This window comes from Oryctolagus cuniculus, chromosome 14, assembly GCF_051225735.1.
Source record: "Oryctolagus cuniculus isolate XC-2025 breed Fujian yellow rabbit chromosome 14, ASM5122573v1, whole genome shotgun sequence".
NCBI classification, from domain to species: domain Eukaryota; kingdom Metazoa; phylum Chordata; class Mammalia; order Lagomorpha; family Leporidae; genus Oryctolagus; species Oryctolagus cuniculus.
In genome coordinates, this window is record NC_142880.1 from 549,271 (window position 1) to 574,522 (window position 25,252).

The following is a 25,252-nucleotide window of genomic DNA, read 5'->3' on the forward strand; positions in this document are numbered from 1 at the left end:
TTAATTCCATTTTCCACAAACTTTTTGAAGTACCCCATGCTTTATGAAGAACCAAGTAAAAGAAGTAAAGTTAATGATTGGGCTCCATAAATTGTCTCAATGTGTCTGCAGCAACTAATCCTGAAAACGTTTCAGACTTTGTATGGTGTTTAATATTCTCATATAAGCTTTAGAAAAATGAAAGCTTATTTTTAAATACTACCACATTAAAATATCATTTGATTTCTTTAATTCTTTTGCTCTAAATTTTGTAACTAAGGCAATTTACTTGTGGGTCTTACCATAATTTTGGCAGTGGTTGTTAATTCATAGAAAACAACAAGTGAGGAGTAAAAGCCAAAATTAGATGAATCTTTGGAAGGCAACAGGCACATGCCCTAAGGACATGCAGTAGGTGATTTAAAGTAAGCTAACAGAGCTAAGAAAAAGAGAATCCATAGTTACATCTGAAGCAGCAAATCATGCTTAAAAAAGAAAAGCAAATTATGCTTAAAAAGCCATTGGCATGATAAACATACTTGAAAAAAAAAAAAAAGCACAAAAGGAACACAATATAGTCAATTATTCCCTAACAATGTATTTCCAGTGAGGGACTGTCTATCCAAAGGTGGTTCCATAAAGCTGAAAAATTCCTATTGCCTAGTGAGGCCACAGCTGTTGTAACACTGGGGCAAACTGCATCACTCACATGTCTGGAATGATGCTGTCAACAAACCTACTGTATGCACTGCTGGCCCTATAAAAGCCTAGCAAATGCAATCATGGACATAAATGATAAACAAATACAATCATGCAATCATATGCATCATGGACATAAATGATAAACGATGACTAGCTTATGTATTTAGTGTACTACAATTTTCATTATTTTATAACGTACTCCACCTATGAAAGAGCATGCTGGGGTGGGCACTGCAGGGCTGTGGATTAAGCAGCTGCCTGGAATACCTGCACCCCAGATCAGAGAGCATGGCATCAAGTCCTGCCTAAAATGCAATCCAGCTCCTGCTAATGGGCACTTGGGAGGCAGCAGATGATGCTGATGTACTTGGGTCTCTGCCACTCACGTGGGAGACCCAGATGGAGTTCCTAGCTCCTGGCTTCAGCTTAGCCCAGCCCCTGCTATTGCAAGCATTTGGAGAATGAACCAGTAGATTAAGATTTTTTTCCCCTCTCCACGTTCTGTCCTTCAATAAATGGTAATAATTTAAAAACCAACAGTAGGTTGTATTCCATAGGCAGAAGCCCAATATTCTCTGGACTGCACTGAGAGGCCAGATCAATGACAGGCCTCTCCCACCCAAGTGTGTGCAGGTACACCATGTAATACTTGCACCATGACAACCCTGCTCAACACCACAATTCTCAGAACATGGTCCATCATTAAGGGACACATAACCTTCACACGTAGGCAACAGCAAATGCTTCAGCTCGAGTTTTCTAAGATGGGAATATAACAAGTGAAAAATGAAGATATACTATGGCCAGGAAAAAAAAAACACAGAAAGACTAATACAAAGATGTATTCTGTGAAGTTTATTATAAAGGAAAGGGGGCAGTACAGTGTTTCTCGGGCATTACCATTTGTTCTCCCCCAGAGAAATTATATGCTAGAGTAACATTTTGTCATGTAGACTTTTTGGAGCCACAAATCATTGTACTAGCAATGATTTCACTCCCCTAAGAACCAAGTATCACTACCACTGGGAATGCATACTACAGAAAAAAATAAAGAGTACTCCTCATCTTCACTCTGTCAGCTTTGTTAGAGGTGAAACACACTCTCAGATGAAATGCACACATGGGATTTGCACTTACACCCACCATCTACCTAACTTCTGAGGAACATAGGAGGTATAAACACACAAATAAAAAGATAGAGGGAAAGTCTGAGGTGCTGAAGTTGTATAGCAGGTTGAACTGCCACTCGGGATGTCGTCACCCCAGATCAGAGCAACAGTACTGATCCTAGCTTCCTGATAATGTGACTAGTAATACAGCAAATAACAGCCCAAATACTTAAGTCCCTGCTGGCAAAGTGTGAGACCCAGATGGCATTCTAGGTCTCCCATATGCCTTTGGCCTGGGTGTATTTGAGGAATGAACCAGTGGATGGAAGATTCTCTTCCTCTCTGCTTTTCAAATAAATAAATTAATCTTTAATAAAAAGGGAGAAATTTTCATCAAATTTAAAGCTGGAATGTAGTAACTAATTCTGCATACTAATAAAGCTGCAAATTGAAATTAAATAAACCAATCTATACACAACCCTAGAAAATAAAGAAAGTGGAGGCAGCAGGTAGCCCTAAAGGTAAAGAAAGGCATGGGTAGAGTGGACCACAGCAGAGCTGAGCGAGTCCTTAGAGGATGCAGTTAGGTCCCTGGAACTCAACATGACCACAGCAAGCACGGGTGACTGTCCAGCTCCCACCATGTGACAACATCAGAAGTCCCACACATTGTACGCTGAAGAGATGAGATCAGACAGTCCTACACAGCACCCCATGGAGAATGCCACGCAGGGAGGGGTAGGGAAGCATGCACAAGGCTTCGTGTTCAAGATCTCTTTCCCTTTCTTGGCTCCCAAAAGGACAGGACCCTTATATATACCTACTTCTGCCTGTTACAAAGATTCTCCTAAGGTAAAAGTAATCTGAGAGAAAAGGCCTGCAGTATTAGTATCTGAGGGCGCCAGACCCAGCACTTTAACTGTGTGAGAGTCCTAAACTGTGGAGATAAAGAAAAAAAATCACCTTCCAGCAGTGAAAATATGCTTCACCAAAATGATGGAGTAAACCAAGAAGGTTAAGAGGCTCTCGAAATCCAGGAAAAGAAGAATGCAACAGAGACATGCCAAAGGACTTCTCAAGAAGACAAAAGCAAAAATGCTACACAGTTCTGCAGAAAGCCCTTGGTGGACAGGAGGCCTAGATGGGACTTCTCTAGTGGGCAAGAAAGTAGAATGGAAAGATTACCCATAAGGCTATTGCTGAAATTGCCTGTTTTTTCACTCATTGCAAGCACATTTTCTTTTACTTCATGGAACATACTTATAATAGTAGCTTTAAAATTCTTGTCAGATAATTCTAATATTTAGTTCATCTTGAGCTTGGCATTTGCTTAGGTCTCTCAAGAATATGCTTCTTCAAAGCCTAAGTAATCTGGGGTTAGCCCTGTACATTGTTAAGTGTTAGGTTGAGCTCTGGATTCTGTTATACTGCTTGGAAAACAGTGGTTTTGTTTTAGCTGGCAATTATTGGCTTAGAGTCAAACTGCCAATTCTGCACATGGTTTAATGGACCGCACCAACCTCTCAGTTCTGATCACTTCCACCCTGGCCTGCACACACAGGACGGTACAGCTAGGGCTTTCTGTAGCCTTTCCCTGGCTCTCCATTTCAGGATTATCACCTCCCCATCTAGGTTCCCTCCCTCAGTTGCTACAGCTACAAAGATGGCAAGTGTTCTTCAGAGAAGTTTTAATTCCCTCACACCTGTGCCCTAGGCTCAACAGTGACTCTGATCACAGCTCCACCTCTCTCAGCCACACAAACCTGCGATTCAACAGTCAGCCACCGACTTGGGTAGAGCAGAAACACACAACTGAGGTCCCCCGTACTGGCTCTCTCCTTTCCGGAGTTCCCACCTCGATTCCCAGATTTGGTCGGTCAGAAGGATGGTTGGTGAGCTTCTCTGATGGAGATCTGACTCTTACTCTACCCAATTTGCAAACAGTCTACCAAACACAGGTGAAACTCAAAGTTTCATCATTAGCTCGGCTTAGCGTCTAACTTTGTCACAAAGACAAATAAATTACCAGCAACAGAATATGATTCTTGCCCATTTAAAGAGAAACGGCATTTATTGGGGCTGGCGCTGTGGTGTAGTGGGTGAAGCCGCCGCCTGCAGTGCTGGCACCCCATATGGGCTCCAGTCCATGTCCTGGCTGCTCCACCTCCAAACCAGCTCTCTGCTGTGGCCTGAGAAAGCAGTGGAGGATGGCCCGGGCCCTTGGGCCCCTGCATCCACGTGGGAGACCCAGAGGAAGCTCCTGGCTCCTGGCTTCGGATCAGCGTAGCTCCGGCCATTGCGGCTAATTGGGGAGTAAACCAATGGATGGAGGACCTCCCTCTCCCTCCCCCCGCCTCTGCTTCTCCTTTTCTCTCTGCACAACTCCAACTTTCAAATAAATAAATCTTTAAAAAGAAAAAAAAAGGCATTTATTAAGTATCAGACATGAGATATGAAGAACAGATACTAGAACATGGGAAGGTGAGACCAGCTATGAAGCCCCGCTGGGGCTGCACCACGTGTGCTGCTCCTATGACCCTGGAAGCCACTACTGGCACTACTGTGGTAGAGACGGGATTGTGCTGTGCCTGCTTTGCTGTTCTGGATGCTCCTGCTCCACAGAGCAAGGTGGAGAGAGAAATAAGCAAGACTGTGGTATGGTAGGACAGCACAGCAACCGTGGAACCGGCCAGGCCGCATTCCTGGCCCATAAGCTAACCAAGGCAAAGTGACCAGACAAGGATAGGAAATGGGAGAGAAATATTATACGTATATGTGGGAGACCATCTACTCATACTCAGTAGGGAATCTGATGATGGGCAGTGAAGGAGTCTCTCTCACTTGCTCACTTTTTCCCTGCTTAAATTTTAATTAATTAAGATTATTTCGACATAGAGACAGAAAAAGTCAGAACTCCAATCCATGGGTTCACTCCAGAAATGGCCAGGAGTAGGCCAGAACTGAAGCCAAAAGCCAAAAGCTTAATCCAGGTCCCCCTCCATGTTCCTGGATCTCCATGTTCCTGGATGGAAGGAATCCAACCACCTGAACCATCACCTGCTGACCCCAAAGGGCACACTAGCAGGAAGCTGGAATGGGGAGCAGAACTGGACTTTTTTCTTTTTGACACGCAGAGTTAGACCGCGAGAGACAGAGAGAGAGAGAGAGAAAGGTCTTCCTTTTGCCATTGGTTCACCCCCTAAGTGGCCGCTACAGCTGGCAATGCATTGTGGCCAGTGCGCTGCGCCAATCCGAAGCCAGGACCCAGGGGCTTCCTCCTGGTCTCCCATGCTGGTGCAGGGCCAAGGACCTGGGCCATCCTTCACTGCCCTCCTGGGCCACAGCAGGCCCAGAACTGGACTTGAACCCAGGTGCTCCAACGTTACAGAACCTAGAACCTACTCAAGTGGAAGAGCTACTCTTAGTAAGTGCATCAGGTAAGTTAGTCAAAATTAAATGATTTTAGGTATCACGTGATCTAAAGAACACTGAATTTAGCCTATGTACAAGCCACTTCCTCTACCAGACTATATGGGATAATCATCACAATACAGGCATATACCACAATGAGGATCGAGGCTTAAGAGCAAGCCAATTAGCTATATGCAGAATCTGCCATACACCAGGGAATGAAAACCTTGCTTTACAAATGCAGAACTAGGCTGCTCCTCCTGTGATCCACCTCTCTGCTATGGCCTGAGAAAGCAGTGGAAGATGGACCAAGTGCTTGGACCCCTGCACCTATATGGGAGACTGGAAGAAGCTCCTGGCTCCTGGCTCTGGACTGGCCCAGCTCCAGCCACTGGGGCCATTTGGGAGAGAGCCAGTGAATGGAAAACCTCTCTCTCTCTCTCTGTCTCTGTCTCTGCCTCTCTGTAACCCTGACTTTCAAATAAATAAATAAATCTTTTAAAAAAGACAGTATCTAATTGGTATCAATTTTTAACACAGGGCTTCAGATAACTGTATAGCAACTGCCTTCAAGCTTAAGAACGTAGAAATCTTGCCATGCTCTCTTCACTGCACCTAGCACTATCATCACAAACTTAGCCTACACAACAGGACTGGTGATAAAGGAAAATCTGCATCTATCACTCCTCTTTTCAGAACCCTTTACCGCCTCTCCATTACGAAGCTTACACCTCTCTGACCTACGTGAGGGCCTCTGAACACCCACATCTTCTTCTAGAACACTACCTTCCAAATATATTCATTACTGAGCCTTGTTGTTTCCTTAGGTATTTTATGTCAACTGAACCACCTCCTCTGCTACCAGATGTAGAATTTCAACTTCTACCCTAAGTCCCACTTCTTCACACGTACCTCCCATCCCATTTAGTAGCTTGAAAATAAGCAAGTACAGGAAACACAGTTAGGAAACAAAATGACAGCTTCTAGGCACCACAAAACTCCAAAGACTGGAACCATGAAATACATCTGGGTGGTCAGGGCACTCTCCACCTTCAACACTGGAGATAAAGAAAAATACATTGGAGTATCCTTTTTCCAAGTATAACACCAGTGTTTTGAGGCAAAACCAATGCCTTGGATGTAGGCATTTGGTACAGTGGTTGAAGATGGTTAAAGATGACAACTGAGAGGCCATATCCCACGCTGGAGTGCCTGGATTCAAGTTCTGGCTCAGCTTTTGATTCTTCCTGCTGAAGCCAGGGGCTGAAACACTCGGGCCATCTTACATGCCTTCCCAGAAGCACTAGCAGAAAGCTAGGATCGGAAGCTAAGGAGGCAAGAGGTAATGGATCAAGTACTTCGGTCCTTGCCACCCACGTGGCAGCCCAAGTTTGAGTTCCAGGCTTCTAGTTCTGGACTGCCTTTCAAATAAATAGGTAGGTAGGTGGGTAGATAGATAAATAGATAGGTAGGTAGATAGGTAGGTAGATAGAATAACACTGATGTCTTGTCCTACATGTTACTATGCAGAAGGCTATATACCACCTCCCAAAACAAGCAAGCAAAATACTTTGCATCCTGAGACGGCAGAAAAATAAATCCAGAGTCACCCTATCTGGTTCTAAGTCCCTGCAAACACAAATCTCAAGCCTCTCCTGTAACTACTGGCTATCCTAACCTTGACTTCTACAGAGGTGATCCCTGAGGACATCTAATAACCTTTGCAGATGCAGTACATAAGAAGCACATAAAAAGAATAGCTGTTCTTGTTACCCCACTTTAAACACTGATAATATTCAAGAAGCTGGTTCCTCTGAAGTATATGTATTCCCTTGCAAACCTCCTTTGTAAGTGAACTTCTTAACGCTATGGGCTCTGTTATATCCTTGGATACTGCTTATCAGCACTCGTGTACTGTAGTGCACTATAGACAGGTACAGATGAGTCTGAAACAGGGCATGTTGAAAGTCTGCATGTGACACAGTAACAGCCCTTTCATTTCTGCAAAACTACATCCTAAGCAACCTGAAATACAATACTATCAAAATTTCCTCTGAGCATTCTTTAAATTCTCTTAGATTATTATTTCTTGGGTTTTTATAGTTTCTTGATCGCTTAATCCCATACTCCAGCCATGATGGTAGTAACAAAGGTAAGTTCATAGAAGGTCAGTTCAGTTAGAGCAAAGGTCTAGTAAGATATCGACTCCCCCAAAATAGGCCTAATAGGATTCCCACCTCATGGAATATTATACAGCTATTTTAATATACAACTTTGTGCATATCAAAGAATTGTATCAAAGATGAAAAGTAATGCTCTCCAACTGTATGATTACAGCTGTCTTCATTCACTTACTTTTTTTTTAATAAATCACACACAATATTTTTGTCAAGGGTCAGAGAGAGAGGCATATTCTATCCACTGATTCGCTCCTTAATTGGCCTCAATGGCCAGGGTTGGGCCAGGCTAACGCCAGGAGGCAGAACTCGATCTGGGTCTCTGACAGGCGTGCCCGGATCTCAAGTACTCAGCCACCAATCCACCACTTTCCAGGTGCACTGGAAGGGAGTAGAAATGGAGAGTGGGGATGCAGCTGCCCCAAGTGGTTGGTTAACCACTGCACAATGCCTACACCAAAAATATTCATTTAAAACATGTAGGATTTGTGGTTAAATACAGCACAGTGAATATATTTCACCATTATTTATTTACCAAACTTTCTTAAATGACAAGGAAAAGCATTAAGCTAGAAGAAAGAAAACAGGAAAGAGGACAACAAGAGATTTCAATCACTTGTTGATATTGCAAAGCAGATATGCCCATGGGTGCACCACAGTTGACCACGGACACCTAAGTGTTCAGTAGGGGACAGACTAAGTAGCAAGCTTGTTTGTGCCAGAAAACCACAGGGAGAATAAGAAGATTGAGACTCATTAATTTTAAGTTGTAGAAATGATTATAAGTACAGAAGAATTAGCCTGTCCAGACATCATCCTTAAAAACAGATAGAAAGATGTTCAACCTGATCACAGTGTGAGACCATTCTCGCCAATGCAATCAAGGCTCCAAGAGCATTAGCTGACCCGGGAAGGGGCTGGGAAGACATGAGACGAACCTGGAAAAATCCTGAGTCTGAACGTAATAAAGCACTTTTTAAAAAAATCAGAGTGGGGCTGGCACTGTGGCAAGGCGGGTAAAGCTGCTGCCTGCAGTGCCAGCATCCTATATGGGTGCTGGTTTGAGAACCAGCTGCTCCACTTCCTATGCAGCTATCTGCTATGGCCTGGGAAGCAGTGGAGGATGGCCCAAGTCCTTGGGCCCCTGCACCTGCATGGGAGACTCAGAGGAGGCTCCTGGCTTTGGATCGGAGCAGCTCCAGCCAATGCGGCAGACTGGGGAGTGAGCCAGCAGATGGAAGACCTCTCTCTCTCTCTCTCTGCTTCTCTTTCTCTGTGTGGCTCTGATTGTCAAATAAATAAATTAATCTTTAAAAAAAAAAAAAAAAGGCAACAAGAAGCTCACAGGACCCAGAAAACCTCAGGGCAAGGCCTGTGTCTTATAAAAAAATTAAAAAAAAAAATCACAGAGGGATGTCAAAAGCACTAGGAAAGCAGTGTGAGGGAATTACATTAACCAAACCTATGACAATTTGATCTGCAAAATATGTAACATAAAATGCTGACTGATAAATGCGGAAAGAGGTTGCAGCATCAGAAAATCACCATTTTGCAACCATTACCGAGAAGACAGGGTGGGGCAGGAATCATAAATGGTTGTTAAACCAAAAGGGAAAAGTGTGATGAGAAACAGGATTTTTACATGGCCTTCAAATGCCTCCTCACATAGCTGACTTTCCAGAAATCCTGGCCTTTCAACTGGATGAATGAAAGTTAACATCACACGTGAGGAGCATATATCACCAACTCTTTGATGAAATACCCTGTGGACACCACATGTGCCAAGGAAATAAACCCCAAATCTAATCACAAAGAATTAGGTGAACCTCAAAAGTTATTCTGACGGACGTGAATTTTTTTTTTTTTTTTTTTGAAAGGCAGAGTGGACAGTGAGAGAGAGAGAGAAAAAGGTCTTCCTTTGCCGTTGGTTCACCCTCCAATGGCCACCGCGGCCAGCGCACTGCAGCTGGCGCACCACGCTGATCAATGGCAGGAGCCAGGTGCTTCTTCTGGTGTCCCATGCGGGTGCAGGGTCCAAGCTTGGGCCATCCTCCACTGCACTCCCTGGCCACAGCAGAGAGCTGGCCTGGAAGAGGGGCAACCAGGACAGAATCCGGAGCCCCGACCGGGACTAGAACCCGGTGTGCCGGCGCCGCTAGGCAGAGGATTAGCCTATCGAGCTGCGGCGCCAGCCCTGACGTGGATTTTTTTTCAAAGATTTACTAATTTGAAAGGCTGAGTGAGAGAGACAAACAGGCAACACAGCCAGAAGGAGATCTTTCATCTGTTGGTTCACTTTCTAAACAGCTGCAACAGTCAGCAAGCACTAGGCCAGGCCACAGCCAGAAGTCCAGTATTCCATTTGGGTCTCCCATGTGGGTGCAGGGACCCAAGGAGTTGGGAAATCTCCCACTGTTTTCTCAGGTGCATTAGCAGGGAGCTGTATCAGAAGCGGGGCTCACATGGGATATCAGCATTGCAAGCCGTGTCTTAACCTGCTGCACCGCAACACTGCTCTGTGGGCCTGGTTTTTTCAAAAACGTCAATGTCATACCAGGTAGAGTAGCTAAGAAACTGATCTGGATTAAAAGAATCTCAAGAGGCATGAAAACTAACTGCAATACATGTTCTGCACTGAATTCTGGGCTGAAGGGTAAAACTGCTTCAAAGGACACTGCCGGAACTGCTAAGGTTGGAAGACCATATATCAGAAAAAGGTATTACGGAACATTTCCTGAATTTGTAATGCAATTAACGAAGAGAGTATCTTTGCCCTTGGCAATTACACCTGAAGTATAAAGGGGAACAGTGGTGTTAAGCATGCAATCCACTACCATGACCCACAAAACAGAAGGAGTGTGTGTGTGTGTCTGTGTGTAAAAAGAGAACAATGAAAGAAATGCTGTAATGTTAAAATACTGATGAACCTCAGCACTTAGAGGGGTTACCTACTTAATTCTTAAACTTATTCTATATGAAATTATTTCAAAAAACAATTTTCACAAACAAGTTAAAGGCAAATGACACAATAAAGACACCACTGTCAACTGTGTATTTGTTCCCTCGCGATAGGCCTCTCTGAAAGAAGCACTTAATCTTCCATATTGTCAACGGGAGCCACTCTTTCAGGCATTTGAGGAAAACCTCTACCATTACCATCAAAGACTAAGGGCCAGGCTGGCGCTGCGGCTCAACAGGCTAATCCTCTGCCTAGCAGCGCCGGCACACCGGGTTCTAGTCCTGGTCAGGGAGCCGGATTCTGTCCCGGTTCCCGCTCTTCCAGCCCAGCTCTCTGCTGTGGCCAGGGAGTACAGTGGAGGATGGCCCAAGTCCTTGGGCCCTGCACCCCATGGAAGACCAGGAGAAGTACCTGGCTCCTGCCTTTGGATCAGCGCAGTGCGCCAGCCACAGCGCGCCAGCCGAGGCGGCCACTGGAGGGTGAACCAACGGCAAAGGAAGACCTTTCACTCTGTCTCTGTCCACTCTGTCAAAAAAAAAAAAAAAAAAAAAAAGACAGACTAAGGGCCAGTTCCCTTAGTCCCCTGTGGCACAGGGGGTTGAGCCACCGTCTACAGCACCAGCATTCCATATGGGCACCAGTTCAGGTCTCAGCTGTTCCACTTCCAATCCAGCTCCCTGCTAATGGCCTGGGAAAAGCAGCAGCAGATGACCCAAGTGCTTGAGCCCCTGCACCAATGTAGGAGCCCTGGATAAAGCTCCGGGCTTTGACCTGACGCAGTCCTAGCTGCTGCAGCCATTTCGGGAGTGAGCCAGTAGATGGAAGATCTCTTTTCGTGTCTCTGCCTTTCTCTGTAACTCTTTCAAATAAACAAATCTTAAAAACAAAACAAAAACCAAAGACTAAACACACAGGACAAAAATCTTACAGTATCCAAAGATGAAATGACACTCCCCAATGTGGTACACTATCCCCACGCACTGAACACACATACGTAGGGCTTCTACCAGATCCTCTCAGTTGCCACTTCGTTAACCTCTCTCAGAGGCCTCGAATGCTTCTCAATACAGTCCAAAATCGATCATGTGATCGGTCTTCCCTGAACTCTCCTGCAAACTTCCACAGTTCTCTGTATCAGCTGCATAGACCCGAATCATCTCATCCCTCATTTCTCTCACAACTCATAAGGAAACCACGCACAAATGTGCGAGTCATGTCAACTCCACTTTCAGAACAAACTCAAATATAGCTATTTCTCATCATCTTTGTCACAATTCTGATCCGAGACACCAGCATCTTTTTTATTTTTATTTTTTTAGATTTACTTATTTATTTGAAAGGCAGAGTTACAGAGGCAGAGGCAGAAAGACAGACACAGTGGGGGTGTCTTCCATCCACTGGTTCACTCCCCAAATGGCCAGAGCTGGGCCGATCCGAAGCCAGGAGCTTCTTCTGGATCCCTCAAGTGGGTGCAGGGGTCGAAGGACTTGGGCCATCTTCCACTGTGTTCCCAGGCACACTGGCAGGGAGCTGGATAGGAAGTGGAGCAGCCAGGACTCAAACCAGTGCTGATATGGGATGCCAGCGCTGCAGGTGGCAGCTTTACCTGCTACACCACAACATCAGCCCCAGACCATCATCTTTTATCTGGATTATTTACTACAGTCTTTAAAGGCTGCCTTGCACTTTCCAGCTTCCATTCCTGCCTGCTATAGCCTCTACTTAACACAGCAGCCAAGCTGATCCCTTCAAAAGGCTCACAGGACTCCTGTCCCAGCCTCCAACACCTTCCCACCTTCCTCAGCATGCAACTCTCACAAGGCCCGTCTGCCCCTTCAGCCCTCCTTGCAGGTCTTCTCCAACTGCTCTTGCTTCTTCCCCTCAACTGGCCTGGCTCTTTCTTTTGTCTCTTCCAAATTTCTATTCAAATTTCTCATTCACCCATTACAAGAACATTTTCCCCTACATTTTTTACCTCTGAAATTAACAACTGTTAATTTGGAATTGTCAGTGTGGTATATAAAATAATGGTGCATCTTAAATGTGGGGACATCAGACTCACTAAACTACAGTAACACTTTTTCAGTCTACCTTAAAATCAAAGACATCAAACTAACTAAGCCTACGAATAAAAACAGCTTAAGAGAGTAGAAGCTAGGATCAGAATCTAGGAAGAGACCCCCACAGAAGGTTCTGAGTAACAGGTGATCCCCAATTACAAGATCTCTATCCTAACTGTTTGCTTTTTTGCTCACAGACTTCACTTGCAAATCTTTCAGGAAAACATACTAGAAGGCACATTGTAAGTATTCCTTATTCACTTGACTCAACACACTGATTCATTAGCATGACTCTTAGTTCTACCTCAGCAATTCTGCTATCAAATAAAGGCTAGACAATGATACAATTTTCATTGTTTTAACATCCAAACCTATACTGTCCAATACACATAGTTATTAACCACATCTGGCTGCTGCACAATTGAAATGGAGCTAATCTGAACTGAGATGTGTTAAGTGCAAAATACCATAGCTGGGGGTTGGTGTTGTGGAATAGTGAACACAGCCACCAGCAATGCTGGTATCCCAAATGGGTGTCAGTTCATGTCCTGGCTGCCCTACTTCTGATCCAGCTCCCCACTCATGAAAAGCAGTGGAAGATGGCCCAAGTGACTGTGCCCTGCCACCCTCGTGGGAGACCTGGATGAAGCTCCTGGCTTTGGCCTGGCCCAGCCCTGGTCATTGCAGCGATATGCGGGGTGAACCAGTGGATGAAGATGTCTGTCTGTCTGTCTGTCTGTCTGTCTCTCTCTCCATCTCTCTGTGTCACTCTTTCAAATTAATAAATAAATTATTTTTTTAAAAAAAAGCTTTAAGTTTTAAGACTTGGCTAAGAATATTTATATAGCCGCAAATTCTGTGGCCTAGTAGGTACAGCTGCTGCCTTCAATGCTGGCATACCATATGTGTGCCAGTTCAAGTCCCAGCTGCTCCACTTCTGATCCAGATCTCTGCTCTGGCCTGGGAAAGCAGCAGAAGATGACCCAAGTACTCAGGCCCCTGCATCCACGGGGGAGACCTGAAGGAGGCCCCTGGCTTCGGTTTGGCCCAGCTCTGGCCGCTGCGGCCATTTGTGGAATGAAACAGCGGATGGAAGACTTCTCTCTGCCTCTGCCTTTCTGCAACTTTGCCTTCCAAATAAAAAACAAATCTTTAAAAAATGTTTATATAAAATACCTCAGTAATAATATATGACCATGTATTAGAATGGTAACATTTTGGATGCACTTAAATAAAATTAATAGAATTAACTGTACTTGTCTTTTTTTCTTAATGTGGCTACTAGAAAAATTTAACTATATATGTGGTTTTCACTTGTAACTCACATTCTATTTCTGCTGGACAGCTGTAACTTAAACCACTCATTCACTCACCTACCCAAGACCATGGTTAGGAGCACCTATGAGTTACCAAGCAGTGTGCAAGACACGGGATACACTGGTGAGGATAAACAAACATAGCCCTCAACTTTGAAGCACTAACATTAACCAAATCATCACAAAATAAATGTAAAATCTCTGGTGCAACAAAGCATACCTAAGAAAGGTAAGCAGTATTGAGAAGCTTCTAACAGAAGGAGGTAACAGAAGGACAGAGAGACCAGAGGAGGCTCCAGCGGAAGCCACACCTGAGGAAGGATAAAATCAAACAAAATGGAGTGAATGAATACATGACCAGGAAAAAGAACACTGCACACTGCCAGAAAAGCCTCAGCAGAGATCCTGTGGCAGGAAAGAGCGAGCCTGACAATTCACGGAGACAAGGACGGCCTGTCTGGGGGTGAGACCATGAAAAGAAGCCTGGTGGGATATGAGACTGAAGACAGGCAGTGGTCACACCACACACGATCATACCAGCTGAGAGAGTGGGCTAGTACAATGCAACTTTCTCTTCCCCACTGGGCCTCTCATGTTTCATCTCACAAGTGCAGATACGAATTCTCTCCTCTTACAAGATGGTATCAGTAGATTAAAAGAAAAGAAAATTCTAATGCTAGGAAAGCTGTGTGGCCCACTGGATCAACATCAGTTAAGACACCCACATCCCACAACAGAGTACACAGGGTCAATTCTTAGTTCCAGCTACCAATTCTGGTTTCCTCCCCAGGGAGGTACCAAGTGATAGTTCAAGTAGCTGGGTTCCTGCCCTGCATCTGGGAGATCCGGAATGAGTTCCCTGCTCCCAGCTTCGATGCCAGCCCAGCCCTACCACTGCAGTCATTTGGAGAGCGAACCAGCAAACAAGAGCTGTCTCTCTGCCCCTCAAATTAAAAATAAGTTAAAAATTGTAATGCTACAAAAATCTCTGCAGTCTCTTGCAAACATTCCTGTACTCCTATGTAGATCTCATGAGACCTCAAATTCTGTCTCAGAACATTTTTTTTACAAGTAGGAAATGAAATAAATAAGATTTTAAAGGAAAAAAATAATGAGGTAATATAAAGAGTGACTTTATATTAACATAACATGTGGTGGTCTGTAAAGGCATTTTCAGATACCTCCACATACCTATGTAATGCTGACAATATTTGTACCTTGAGTCAGTGAAAAAGTCACAGGTACTGACGGTATTACTGTGATTCATGTCTATACATTTTTATTCTTATTTATTTGAGAAGTAGAGTTACAGATAAGAGAGGAGAGAGACAGAGAAAGGTCTTCAACCACTGGTTCACTTCCCAAATGGCCACAATGGCTGGCTGGGTTGATCCAAAGCCAGGAGCTTCTTCTAGTTCTCTCAAATGGGTACAGGGGCCCAAGCACTTGGGCCATCTTCCACTGTTTTCCCAGGCAATAAGCAGAGAGCTGGATCAGAAGAGGAGCAGCCGGGACACGACTGGCACCTATATGTGATGCTAACACCGCAGGCGGTGGCTTAGCTTACCATGCCACAGCACCAGGTTAAAGCCCTGGCCTGAAGTGCTAGCATCCCATATGGGCGCCGGTTCTAGTCCCTGCTGCTCCTCTTCCTATCCAGCTCTCTGCTGTGGCCTGGGATCACAGTAGAAAATGGCCCAAGTCCTTGGGCCCCTGCAGCCGTGTGGGAGACTCGGAAGAAGCTCCTGGCTTCGGCTCCTGGCTCCTGGCACAGCTCCAGCCGTTGCGGCCAACTGGGGAGTGAACCAGCAGATGGAAGACCTCTCTCTGTCTCCACCTCTCTCTGTAACTCTTTCAAATAAATAAAATAAATCTTTAAAGTTATTTGTGTTTCTTCCCAAAAGTTCTATTTTCATATGGAGCTTGCAAATATTTGCCTATACCTAGTGTGAATTTTAAAAATACTAAATTCTTTTTTTTTTTTTTTTTTTTTAAGATTTGAGAGGCAGAGTTACAGACAGCGAGAGGGAGAGACAGGGACAAAGGTCTTCCATCCACTGGTTCACTCCCCAGATGGCCACAACGGTTGAATCTGGGAAGATCCGAATCCAGGAGCCAGGAGCTTCTTCTGGGTCCCCCACGTGAATGCAGGGGCTCAAGCTCTTGGGCCATCTTCTCCTGCTTTCCTAGGCCATAGCAGAGAGATGGATCAGAAGAGAAGCACCGGGACTAGAACCAGCGCCCACATGGGATGCTGACACCACAGGCAGAGAATCAACCTACTGCGCCACAGCACCAGCCACCAAAACTAAATTCTTAGCATTGCTGAACTTTAAATTTTATCTAAGCTGTATATAGGTTACATTGAAAACTGTTTCTCTAAAGCTCTGACACTTGAGGAACCATTATATAAAATCCCTGGTTAAATTTTTTCATTGAACTTTTAAAAATCATTGGGTGCATGGCAAGGTGGTCGAAGTGGATTCTGGGACATCCATATCAGATTGCCTGGTCTAAGTCCAAGCTACAATGCTCCCAATCTAGCTTCCTGCACATGTGCACCTCGGAGACAGCAATGATAGCTCAAGGATTTGGGTCTCTGGCACCCTATGGGAGGCCTGGATTGAGTTCCAGGCTACACCTTGGCCCAGCCCTGGTTGTTGCAGGTATTGGGGTACTGAAACAGCAGATGGAAGATCTCTGGCTCTCTCACAAATAAAATAAAAGTCTGGTGCTCTAATTTGTTCACCTGAAGGCCTTCAGGATTTTATCTTTGAAATCCAGCAGTTTTACTAGTATGTGTCTCAGAGTTCATCATTTGGAGGTAATTCCCCCAAGTATCGGAGAGTAAGCCTTTCCAGAATGTGTAAATCCAAGTTTCATCCTATTCCTAGAAAGCTTCCTGGGCTACAGTTTTAAATATTTCATTTTAAAACTATCATTCTTTAGAAACTACAATAATATGAACATTATTCCTCCTTTACATATCTTCTATTTCCTTAATCCATTTTCCCCCTTTTTCCTTTTATATTTGAAAGGCAGAGTTACAAAGAGAGGGAGGGAAAAACAGAGAGGTCTTCCATCTGTTGGTTCACTCCCCAAACAGCCCCAACAGTCGGCCTAAAGCCAGGAGCTTTTTTCAGGTCTCCACTTGGTGCAGCAGCCAAGGCACTCTGGCCATCTTCCATTGCTTTCCCAAGCGCATTATCAGAGAGCTGGACTGGAAGTGGAATAGCACGACTGGAACCAGCACCTGTACGGGATGCTGGCAGTGCAGGCAGCGGCTTAACCTGCTACACTACAACACAGGCCCCTTCTTTTATCCATTTTTAACCCTTTTTACCTTATTTGGTTATTTTCCAGTCTCTGATGTCCTTACTAGATTTTCATTGGAAACTATTCTCCTTTCTGGGCATTTTTTCACTGGAGAAAGTCTTTGCCATTTTCTTTCTTGAGTGAAATTTAAGTGATCCTTGTTTTAGGGGGGTCCATCTCTGTGCTTGACTTTGTGTAATTCAAAGTGATTTTTTTATATGCTGAAATCTGAGTGTAGTACTGAATTCTATCTGAAGTAAATACTAAAAATTTTCTTTTGCTTCATGGTTGTTTTTTGGGGGTAGACAATTTTCCTCAATCTGTCTGAGATTTTTTTCCCCTCTGGCTCTGCGTATTACTTCTGTATGGATTTAATTTTCTTTTGGTTTATTTTTGTGGTATTGAGGCATTTTACGATATTCCTAGCTGAATGGCACCTGTTTTCTGTCATCCGCCAGGCCTAAATATGTGAATGGAGCCATGTTTGCTCTGGTAGTAGGGAAAGGATTCTGACATTGCCAATTCTGCAGTTCCTTTTCTTTGCAGGTCTTTAATTTTTTCCTTGATCATCTGATTCACAAAAAACTGGTCATCTTTCCATTCTCCCCCAAAAGATACATCTTTGGAAATGTTCCTTTAAATCCCATTTGTCCCCCTTATTGTTTTGAAGGGCTCCTTTTTGAAACATCTTTCCTGTAGTCCAGTTCTTGTCTGGTTACTTTTTTATGTTTTCAGATTAAAGATGTATTTAATCGGTCTGGCGGTCTTCCAAGTTCCCTCCATCCCAGTCCTTTTGCCTTAGCAACTTCTCCTGCCTGCTCTGATTCTGCCTACCACTCAGCCAGGCACACTGAAGAGCTGCTTCCCTGCACCTTACGTAATCACTTAGTAGTGCAGGCACTGCCTGTCTACAAGTAACGCTGCAGGGGCTGTTCTGAGTAGCAGCTCTGTAGGTGTGGAGTCACCCTGTGTCTTTCAGAGAGAAGGTTTGGGAAGCTGTTTACCACGGACCTCCTGCTTTCCTCAATGACCACCATCTTCTGCTATGCTCTGCAGCCCACACACAGCCCTGAGCTGGATGGATTCTTACGGTTTGGCATGAGAACAGTGTCTCCTCCCCACTCTCTAGGAGCCATCACTGTCACCTGATGATAGCACGTACACTACCTAGCACAACCACAATCCACAGCCCTCTGTTCTTGTTTTAAGTTATAGCAAAGAACGCCCACAACAGGTGAGGGGGTAATCTTCAGCAGCTTGCTAAAAAGTTACCTTTTAGGAAAAATAAGCTTTTCAGGAAGAGTAGGCTTTCAACAGTAGAGGAAGGAAAGAGCACTCCAGACAATGGGACCTGAACAGGCAGTCACAAAAGGACGTCAAGGTGCCAGTGAGACAGGCAACCAGGGAGCCACAGGAGATGTCCATCTGTTCTCAAGACTCCTCCCACTTCTGCGACAATCACTATACTTAACAGTCTCCCTAACTCTGCCAAAGTCAGCGGCACAGTTAGCATTCTTGACATGTAATGAACTTACTAATTGGGGCTGGCGCTGTGGCATAGCGGGTAGAGCTGCTGCCTGCCACGCCAGCATCCCATATGGGCGCCAATTTGAGTCCCGGCTGTTCCACTTCTGATCCAGCTCTCTGCTACAACCTGGGAAAGCAGCATAAGATGGCCCAAGTCCTTGGGACCCTGCACCAGTGTGGGAGACCCAGAAGAAGCTCCTAGCTTCTGATCAGCACAGCTCCAGCCACTGAGGCCATCTGAGGAGTGAACCAGAGGATGGAAGACCTCTCTCTCTCTGCTTCTGCCTCTCTGTAACTCTGCCTTTCAAATAAACAAATATTAAAAAAAAAAAAAAAAGAACCCACTGATTCACATGTCAGAACGACAAAAGTACAGAGAGTAAGCAGCTAAAAAAAAATGATCTGCACTAGTAATACCCATTCTGTATTTGAGCACTAGTTCCCTGCTTTGCAAACAGCACACATCAGAATCACCAACACACATTAAAGACAGAATGCTCTATGGATAATTCTCCAACAGGTTCACATACTACACTGATGTCTTGCTCTGGAGACCAGATGGCCGGCATTGAGCCTTCCACCACATCCTGCTCCTTTTCATTAAATATTTCCTTGTTTTGACGGGGTATATTTTCAAGTAAATCCTTGAAGAAAGGTTTAGAGAAACCTACATAGTTCCTTGAAGAAAAATGTTTTTGTCAACGTGATTTTATTTCATTTTTTTTAGTGGAAAATTTCGAACATGTTGAATTAAAGACTAGGACAAGGAATGCCATTACTACTACTTGGTTTCAATAATTATTAACTCTCGGTCACTTTTGCTTCATCTACATCCCCACCAGTTCACTTCCAAATGGACTACTCTGAAGCAAATACAAAACATATTTGTAGACAGCTGAAAACATACCCCTAAAATAAGACATTTTATATTACAAGAAGGGAGCCAAGCAGCACTGCGGCTTAGCAGGTAAAGCTGCCACCTGCTCCGCTTCAGATCCAGGTCCCTGCTAATGACCTGGAAAAAGCAGAAGATGGCCCAAGTGTTTAGGCGCCTGTCACCCACATGGGAGACCTGGATGAAGTTCCTATATCCCGGTTTTGGCCTGGCTCAGCCCTGGCTGTTGCGGTCATCTGGGAAGTAAACCAATGGATGGAAGATTTTTTTTTTTTACGATTTATTTATTTATTTAAAAAAGACAAAAATTTGCTGAGGTCATGATTTTAAAATGCTTTTATTCTGACCTTATTTTTTTTAGGGTTTGCTGGATATAGAATTCAGAGCTGAAGATAATTATTTTCCAGATAAAAGACATGGTCTGTCACATTCTATTTCCCAGCTCATTGTTCCTTTTTTAAAGTATTTATTTTTTATTTATTTGCAAGGCAGAGAGAGGGGAGAGAGAGATGAGAGGAAGAGGAAGGAGAGAGAGAGAGAGAGAGAGACACACACACACACAGAGAGAGACCACCTAAAGTCCTGTAACAGCCCAGTCCAGGCCGACAGCTAGGAAGTCAATCTGGGTCCTGAGCCATCCCTGCTGCCTCCCAGGGTGCACATTAGCAGCACACTGGGTGTGGATGTCCTAAGTGGTGTCTTGGCCACTGAACCAAATGCCCACCTCCTTAACGTTATCCCTAAGAAACCCACAGTCATTCTGAATCCTTATTCTGTTGTCAAGTTTTCCTTCTGGAAGCATCCTGGACTTACTGTCTTCTAACGATATGTCTGTAATGCAAATCTTTTTTCATCTAATATGCTGGGACTCAGCCCCCTTTTAAAATTTATTTATTTATGTATTTATTTATTTATGTATTTATAGTTATTTATGTATTTATGTATTTATTTGAAAGAGAGGGGGAGGGAGGGTGTCAAGGGAAGGGAGAGGAGCAGGAAGAGGTAGAGGGGGATGGGATGGGGAAGATCAATCTCTCCTCTGCTAGTTCATTCCCCCAAATGCAGAGAATGGCCAGGAACAGACTAGGGCACCCAATCCCTTGAACCGTCATCTGATGCCTCCCAGGGTCTGCATTAGCAGAAAATGAAACTGGGAGCCACAGCCAGGAATCGAATCCAAATGACCCAGTGTAGAGCTTGGGCATCTTAACTGCTGGAACACACACCTGTATTCTTTGGCTCTCTCAATTTTGAAAATTCATGTCCTTTATTATTTTTTTTTTTGGAAGACTTGTTTCCCTTTTTTAAGAAATTAAATACATAGGCAAATTGAACACAAACATGGCCACCAAGATTTAAAGCAACAAAAAACATTAAAATTCAAGGACTTTCAGTCTAGAGAACTCTGACTTCTTCTACACCCCAGCTGAGTTCCACAAACTTCAAACGCTGAACATCTAGAAGCTGCACTGCTTCCTGATGCACTGGTCCTGGGACAGAAGGTCACGTCCTTTATTCCTCACTGATGATTCCTTCTGCTCAGGTTTTTCTCCGAAGCCCCAGTGTTCAGAGATTAGAACTCTTAGATCATTCCTCTACTTTTAGCTTTTTTATTTATCAACTTTAAAAAACTTTTCTGTTTTCTAAGAAATGTCTGTAATTCTAGCTTCTAACTCTTCTAGTAGTTTTCACCATTGTTGTATTTATAATTTTCAAAAGCTCTTTTTTATCTTCTTCCTTTTTATAATATACTATTTTTGGTTTTGTGAATCTAAACACTCTTAATTCTTTAAAAATAGCAATGGGGCAGGCATTTGGCCAGTTAAGACACCTGCATCCCACGTCAGAGCGCCTTAGCGCGACTGCTACTGCTTGATACCAGCTTCCTGTTAACGCAAATTCTGGGAAGCAGCAGTGATGGCTCCAGTACTGGGGTTCCTGCCACCCACATGAGACCTGGATTGAGTTCCTGGCTTCTGGCTGCAGTCCCAGCTCAGCCCCAGCAATTGCAGGCACGAGGGAGTGAACAGCAGATGGAAGCTCTCTCTGTGGACTGTTCTCTCAAATTAAAAAAATACCGAGAAATGTTCTTCTTTATTCTTATTGAATATCTGAATAATTCATGACCTCATTTTATATTTCTCCTCTTGATCTATTTCATTTTGGAAAGTTTCCTCACATGAATGATAGTCCTTGGTTGTTTTTTGTTTGCTTGTAGACTCAGTTATTTTTAAGGCAGAGTTACAGAGAAAGGGAGACAGAGACAGACAGGGAACTTCCATCCACTATTTCACTCTCCAAATGGTGCAATGGCACAAGTTGGTCCAGGCCAAAGGCAGGAACCCAGAACTCCACTCAGGTCTCCCACATGGGTGGCAGGGACCCAAGGACCTTTGCCCATTTTCTGCTGCATTGCCAGACACATTAGCATGGAGGTGGAAGAGAAGTAGAGTGGCCAGCACTTCCAAGGGATGCTGATGTCACAGGCAGCAGCTTAACTTATTGTGTCACACTGCCGACGTTGTCTGGTTGTTTTTAAAAGTTGGAAACTGGGGGCTGGCATCCTGGTGCAATGGATGCAATGCCAGCATCCAAAATGTAAGTGTAAGTTACGAGCTCCAGCTACTTCACTTCAGATCCAGTTCCCCGCCAATGTGCTGGGGAAAGAGGCAGAAAACGGCCCAAGAAACTTGGGCCTCTGTCAGCCATGTGGGAGACAAAGATGGAATTCTGGGCCCCTGGCTATAGCCTGACAACCCCTGGCACTGTAGAAATTTGAGTAGTGAGCCAGCAGATGGAAGACACCTCTCTCTCCTTCCCTCTAACTCTGCCTTTCAAACAAATAGCCGGCGCCGCGGCTCACTAGGCTAATCCTCCGCCTAGCGGCGCCGGCACACCGGGTTCTAGTCCCGGTCGGGGCGCCGGATTCTGTCCCGGTTGCCCCTCTTCCAGGCCAGCCCTCTGCTGTGGCCAGGGAGTGCAGTGGAGGATGGCCCAGGTGCTTGGGCCCTGCACCCCATGGGAGACCAGGAAAAGCACCTGGCTCCTGGCTCCTGCCATCGGATCAGCGCGGTGGGCCGGCCGCAGCGCACCGGCCACGGTGGCCATTGGAGGGTGAACCAACGGCAAAGGAAGACCTTTCTCTCTGTCTCTCTCTCTCACTGTCCACTCTGCCTGTCAAAAAAAAAATAAAATAAACATCTTTTTTTAAAAAAAGAAAAGAAAAGCTCACCTGGAGCTCTGACAAGAAGGGCACAGCCACCAGCTTTAAAAAAAAAAAAAATCAGAAATCCGGAAAGCTGAGTGGGAGCCTTATCACTATGAACAGAAGTTTAGAAAGATGGACTTCACTCCAGGAAAAACTGAGTTGGAAGCTCTGCTGCTGTTATCTCTAGGTCTTTCCTCTTGAGATGTCAAACTCTGGAGAAGACCATGCAACTTCCTGCCCTGGGCTCAAAGCCTGTTGGTCAGCATTTGGGAGACAATCTGGAACCAGGGGGGAGACAGGGTGGAGTGAGGTCTCAGCATTAATCCTCCTATGTAAGAGTTTAGTAGGATTTTTTATTTTCAACTGTATCTGATGCCTACTCCTCCTCCTTGCAGTCTAGAAACCAACTGTTTTACGCTCTTCACAGAGGCCCACAGTGGAAGGAGAAAACATCTGGGGATTCGACTGCTTCTCAAATTGATACTTCATCATCCTTATTTTCAACATGTTCTATCCTAAGGCCTCATTTCAGGAGGTGTCCAACTCAGCTCAAGTCTAATATATTACAACATAAATCTAGCTGTCAGCTGTCACAAGGGACAGTTCAGGTTGCTCAGACTAACACTGTTTTCTGGCTTCCACAGACCTATCTTCTGTTGCCATCTCTCCTTTTCTCCTGTCTCTTGGGGCTGAAAATATTTTTAATCTCTCTACTGTTCTATTTATGGTGACGGGGATAAAGTAGATGCATCTTTCCCAAGAAGAGATGGGTTTACATGCACGTTTTCAGGAATGATTATCCAGCCTCAAGACAACATCTTACCCGCTGGAGGAGCTTTAACTGGTCATGGCTTCTCAGTTGCTTGGTTCCTGGTACTCAACTGATACACAATCTTTTTTTCATTTTTTAAGTACTGAGTCCTCACTGGTGGGGGGGTATAATTTTAAAAGAAGTAACTGCTGCAGAATATATATTCTCTGCCTTGGGGACCAAAAGACTCCCTCAGCTCTATCAACCACAAGTTTCTTCCTTCAAGCAAGATTGATCAAGGCCAAGTCTTTCCAGCACTGCCTCTCTCCCCAGCAAAGTCCAACAATGACAGAAGTTTACCTAGTGACTTCAATGAGCAAGGAGTTCAGCTGGCAATTTAAAAATAAAGCTTTGTCATTTTAATTAAACTACAGGATGCCACTATGATCTAAATAAAAAAAAATTTAGAAGTGAGAAATCTGCCTCTGTAATATATATCCCAGAAAAAACAGAGTATTAAAATTTCTGATAGTTTTGCAAACTATATTGGGAAATAAATAGCTTTCAACACTTCCTTAAGAAACAAAGTGTATACATTAAAATATGTCTTAAATATAAGTTGACTTTTTTCAGTGATAATGACAAAAAAAAGTCTGTTACACTGGGAGACAATACTCACCAAAAAAATATGTTCAAAAACATGTTGAACATACTTTGAACATATCACCAGAGATACAAATAATGAACAGATATAAAAGAACAAAAAGAACAAAGAAAAAAGAACAGATGAAAAGATACACAACACCATTAAACACCAGAAAAATACAATTTGAAACCACACTGGGGGAACGGTGGTGTGGTGCAGTGGGTTAACGCCCTGGCCTGAAGCACCAGCATCCCATATGGGTGCCGGTTCTAGACCCGGTTGCTCCTCTTCTGATCCAGCTCTCTGCTATGGCCTGGGAAAGCAGTAGTAGATGGCCCAAGTCCTTGGGCCCCTGCACCCACGTGGAAGACCTGGAGAAAACCCCTGGCTCCTGGCTTCAGATCGGCGCAGCTCTGGCCATTGTGGCTACCTGGGGAGTGAATCAGTGGATGGAAGACCTCTCTCTCTGTCTCTACCTCTCTCTGTAACTTTCAAATAAATAAAAATAAATATTAAAAAAAAAAACCCACACTTAACTATCACTGTGGGGAGCAATCCGGACTAGACTAAGTTGCTCGAATTAGGACTTATTCTATGCATCTGCTCTCCCACAATATGGCGCTGGGAGAGAAGTAAACAGCTTCCGCACAGCTGCCTCCAGTTCAACCAATTAACTGTAGGACTTGCTCCTGATTGGAGAGCAGCGTACTCAGCCGAGTTGGGATTGGCGGAGGAGGACTATAAAGGAGGAGAGAGACGGCATGCACCGGGAACATCTATGGGGAACATCTAAGGGAACCCGTGCAGCCCCCGAGAGAACCGGCCGGCGGTGTGCCGCTCCCCTGCGGAAGTGGGGAATGCGGCCAGGGGGAACTGCCCTTCCACGGAGGTGGAAGGGATAGTAGCCAACCCGGGAAGAACCAGCAGCAAACCCGGGGAGGGCCGAGCAGACGAAAGAACAGCGCAGGGTCCTGTGTCGTTCCTCCACGAAGAGGGGGAGCGACAATCACTGTATACCTACTAGAATGGTTAAGATACAAAACAAGAAACTTGGCAATACCAAGTGTTGACAAAAATGCTGAACGACTGGAATGCTGATAAACTGTTAGCAGGAATGTGACATGTAACTGTTGCAGCAGGTATTTAGCCTAGCACTGAAGACAGTCCATGACACCGGAGTATCTGGGCCAAGTGCCC

General features: G+C 44.6%; 1 protein-coding gene across 3 annotated transcripts in view; it reads right to left on the reverse strand.

The window, feature by feature from the left end:
* Positions 1 to 25,252, reverse strand: part of CERT1 (ceramide transporter 1) — a 122,264-nt gene that overhangs the window by 82,185 nt on the left and 14,827 nt on the right. The window lies entirely within an intron of this gene.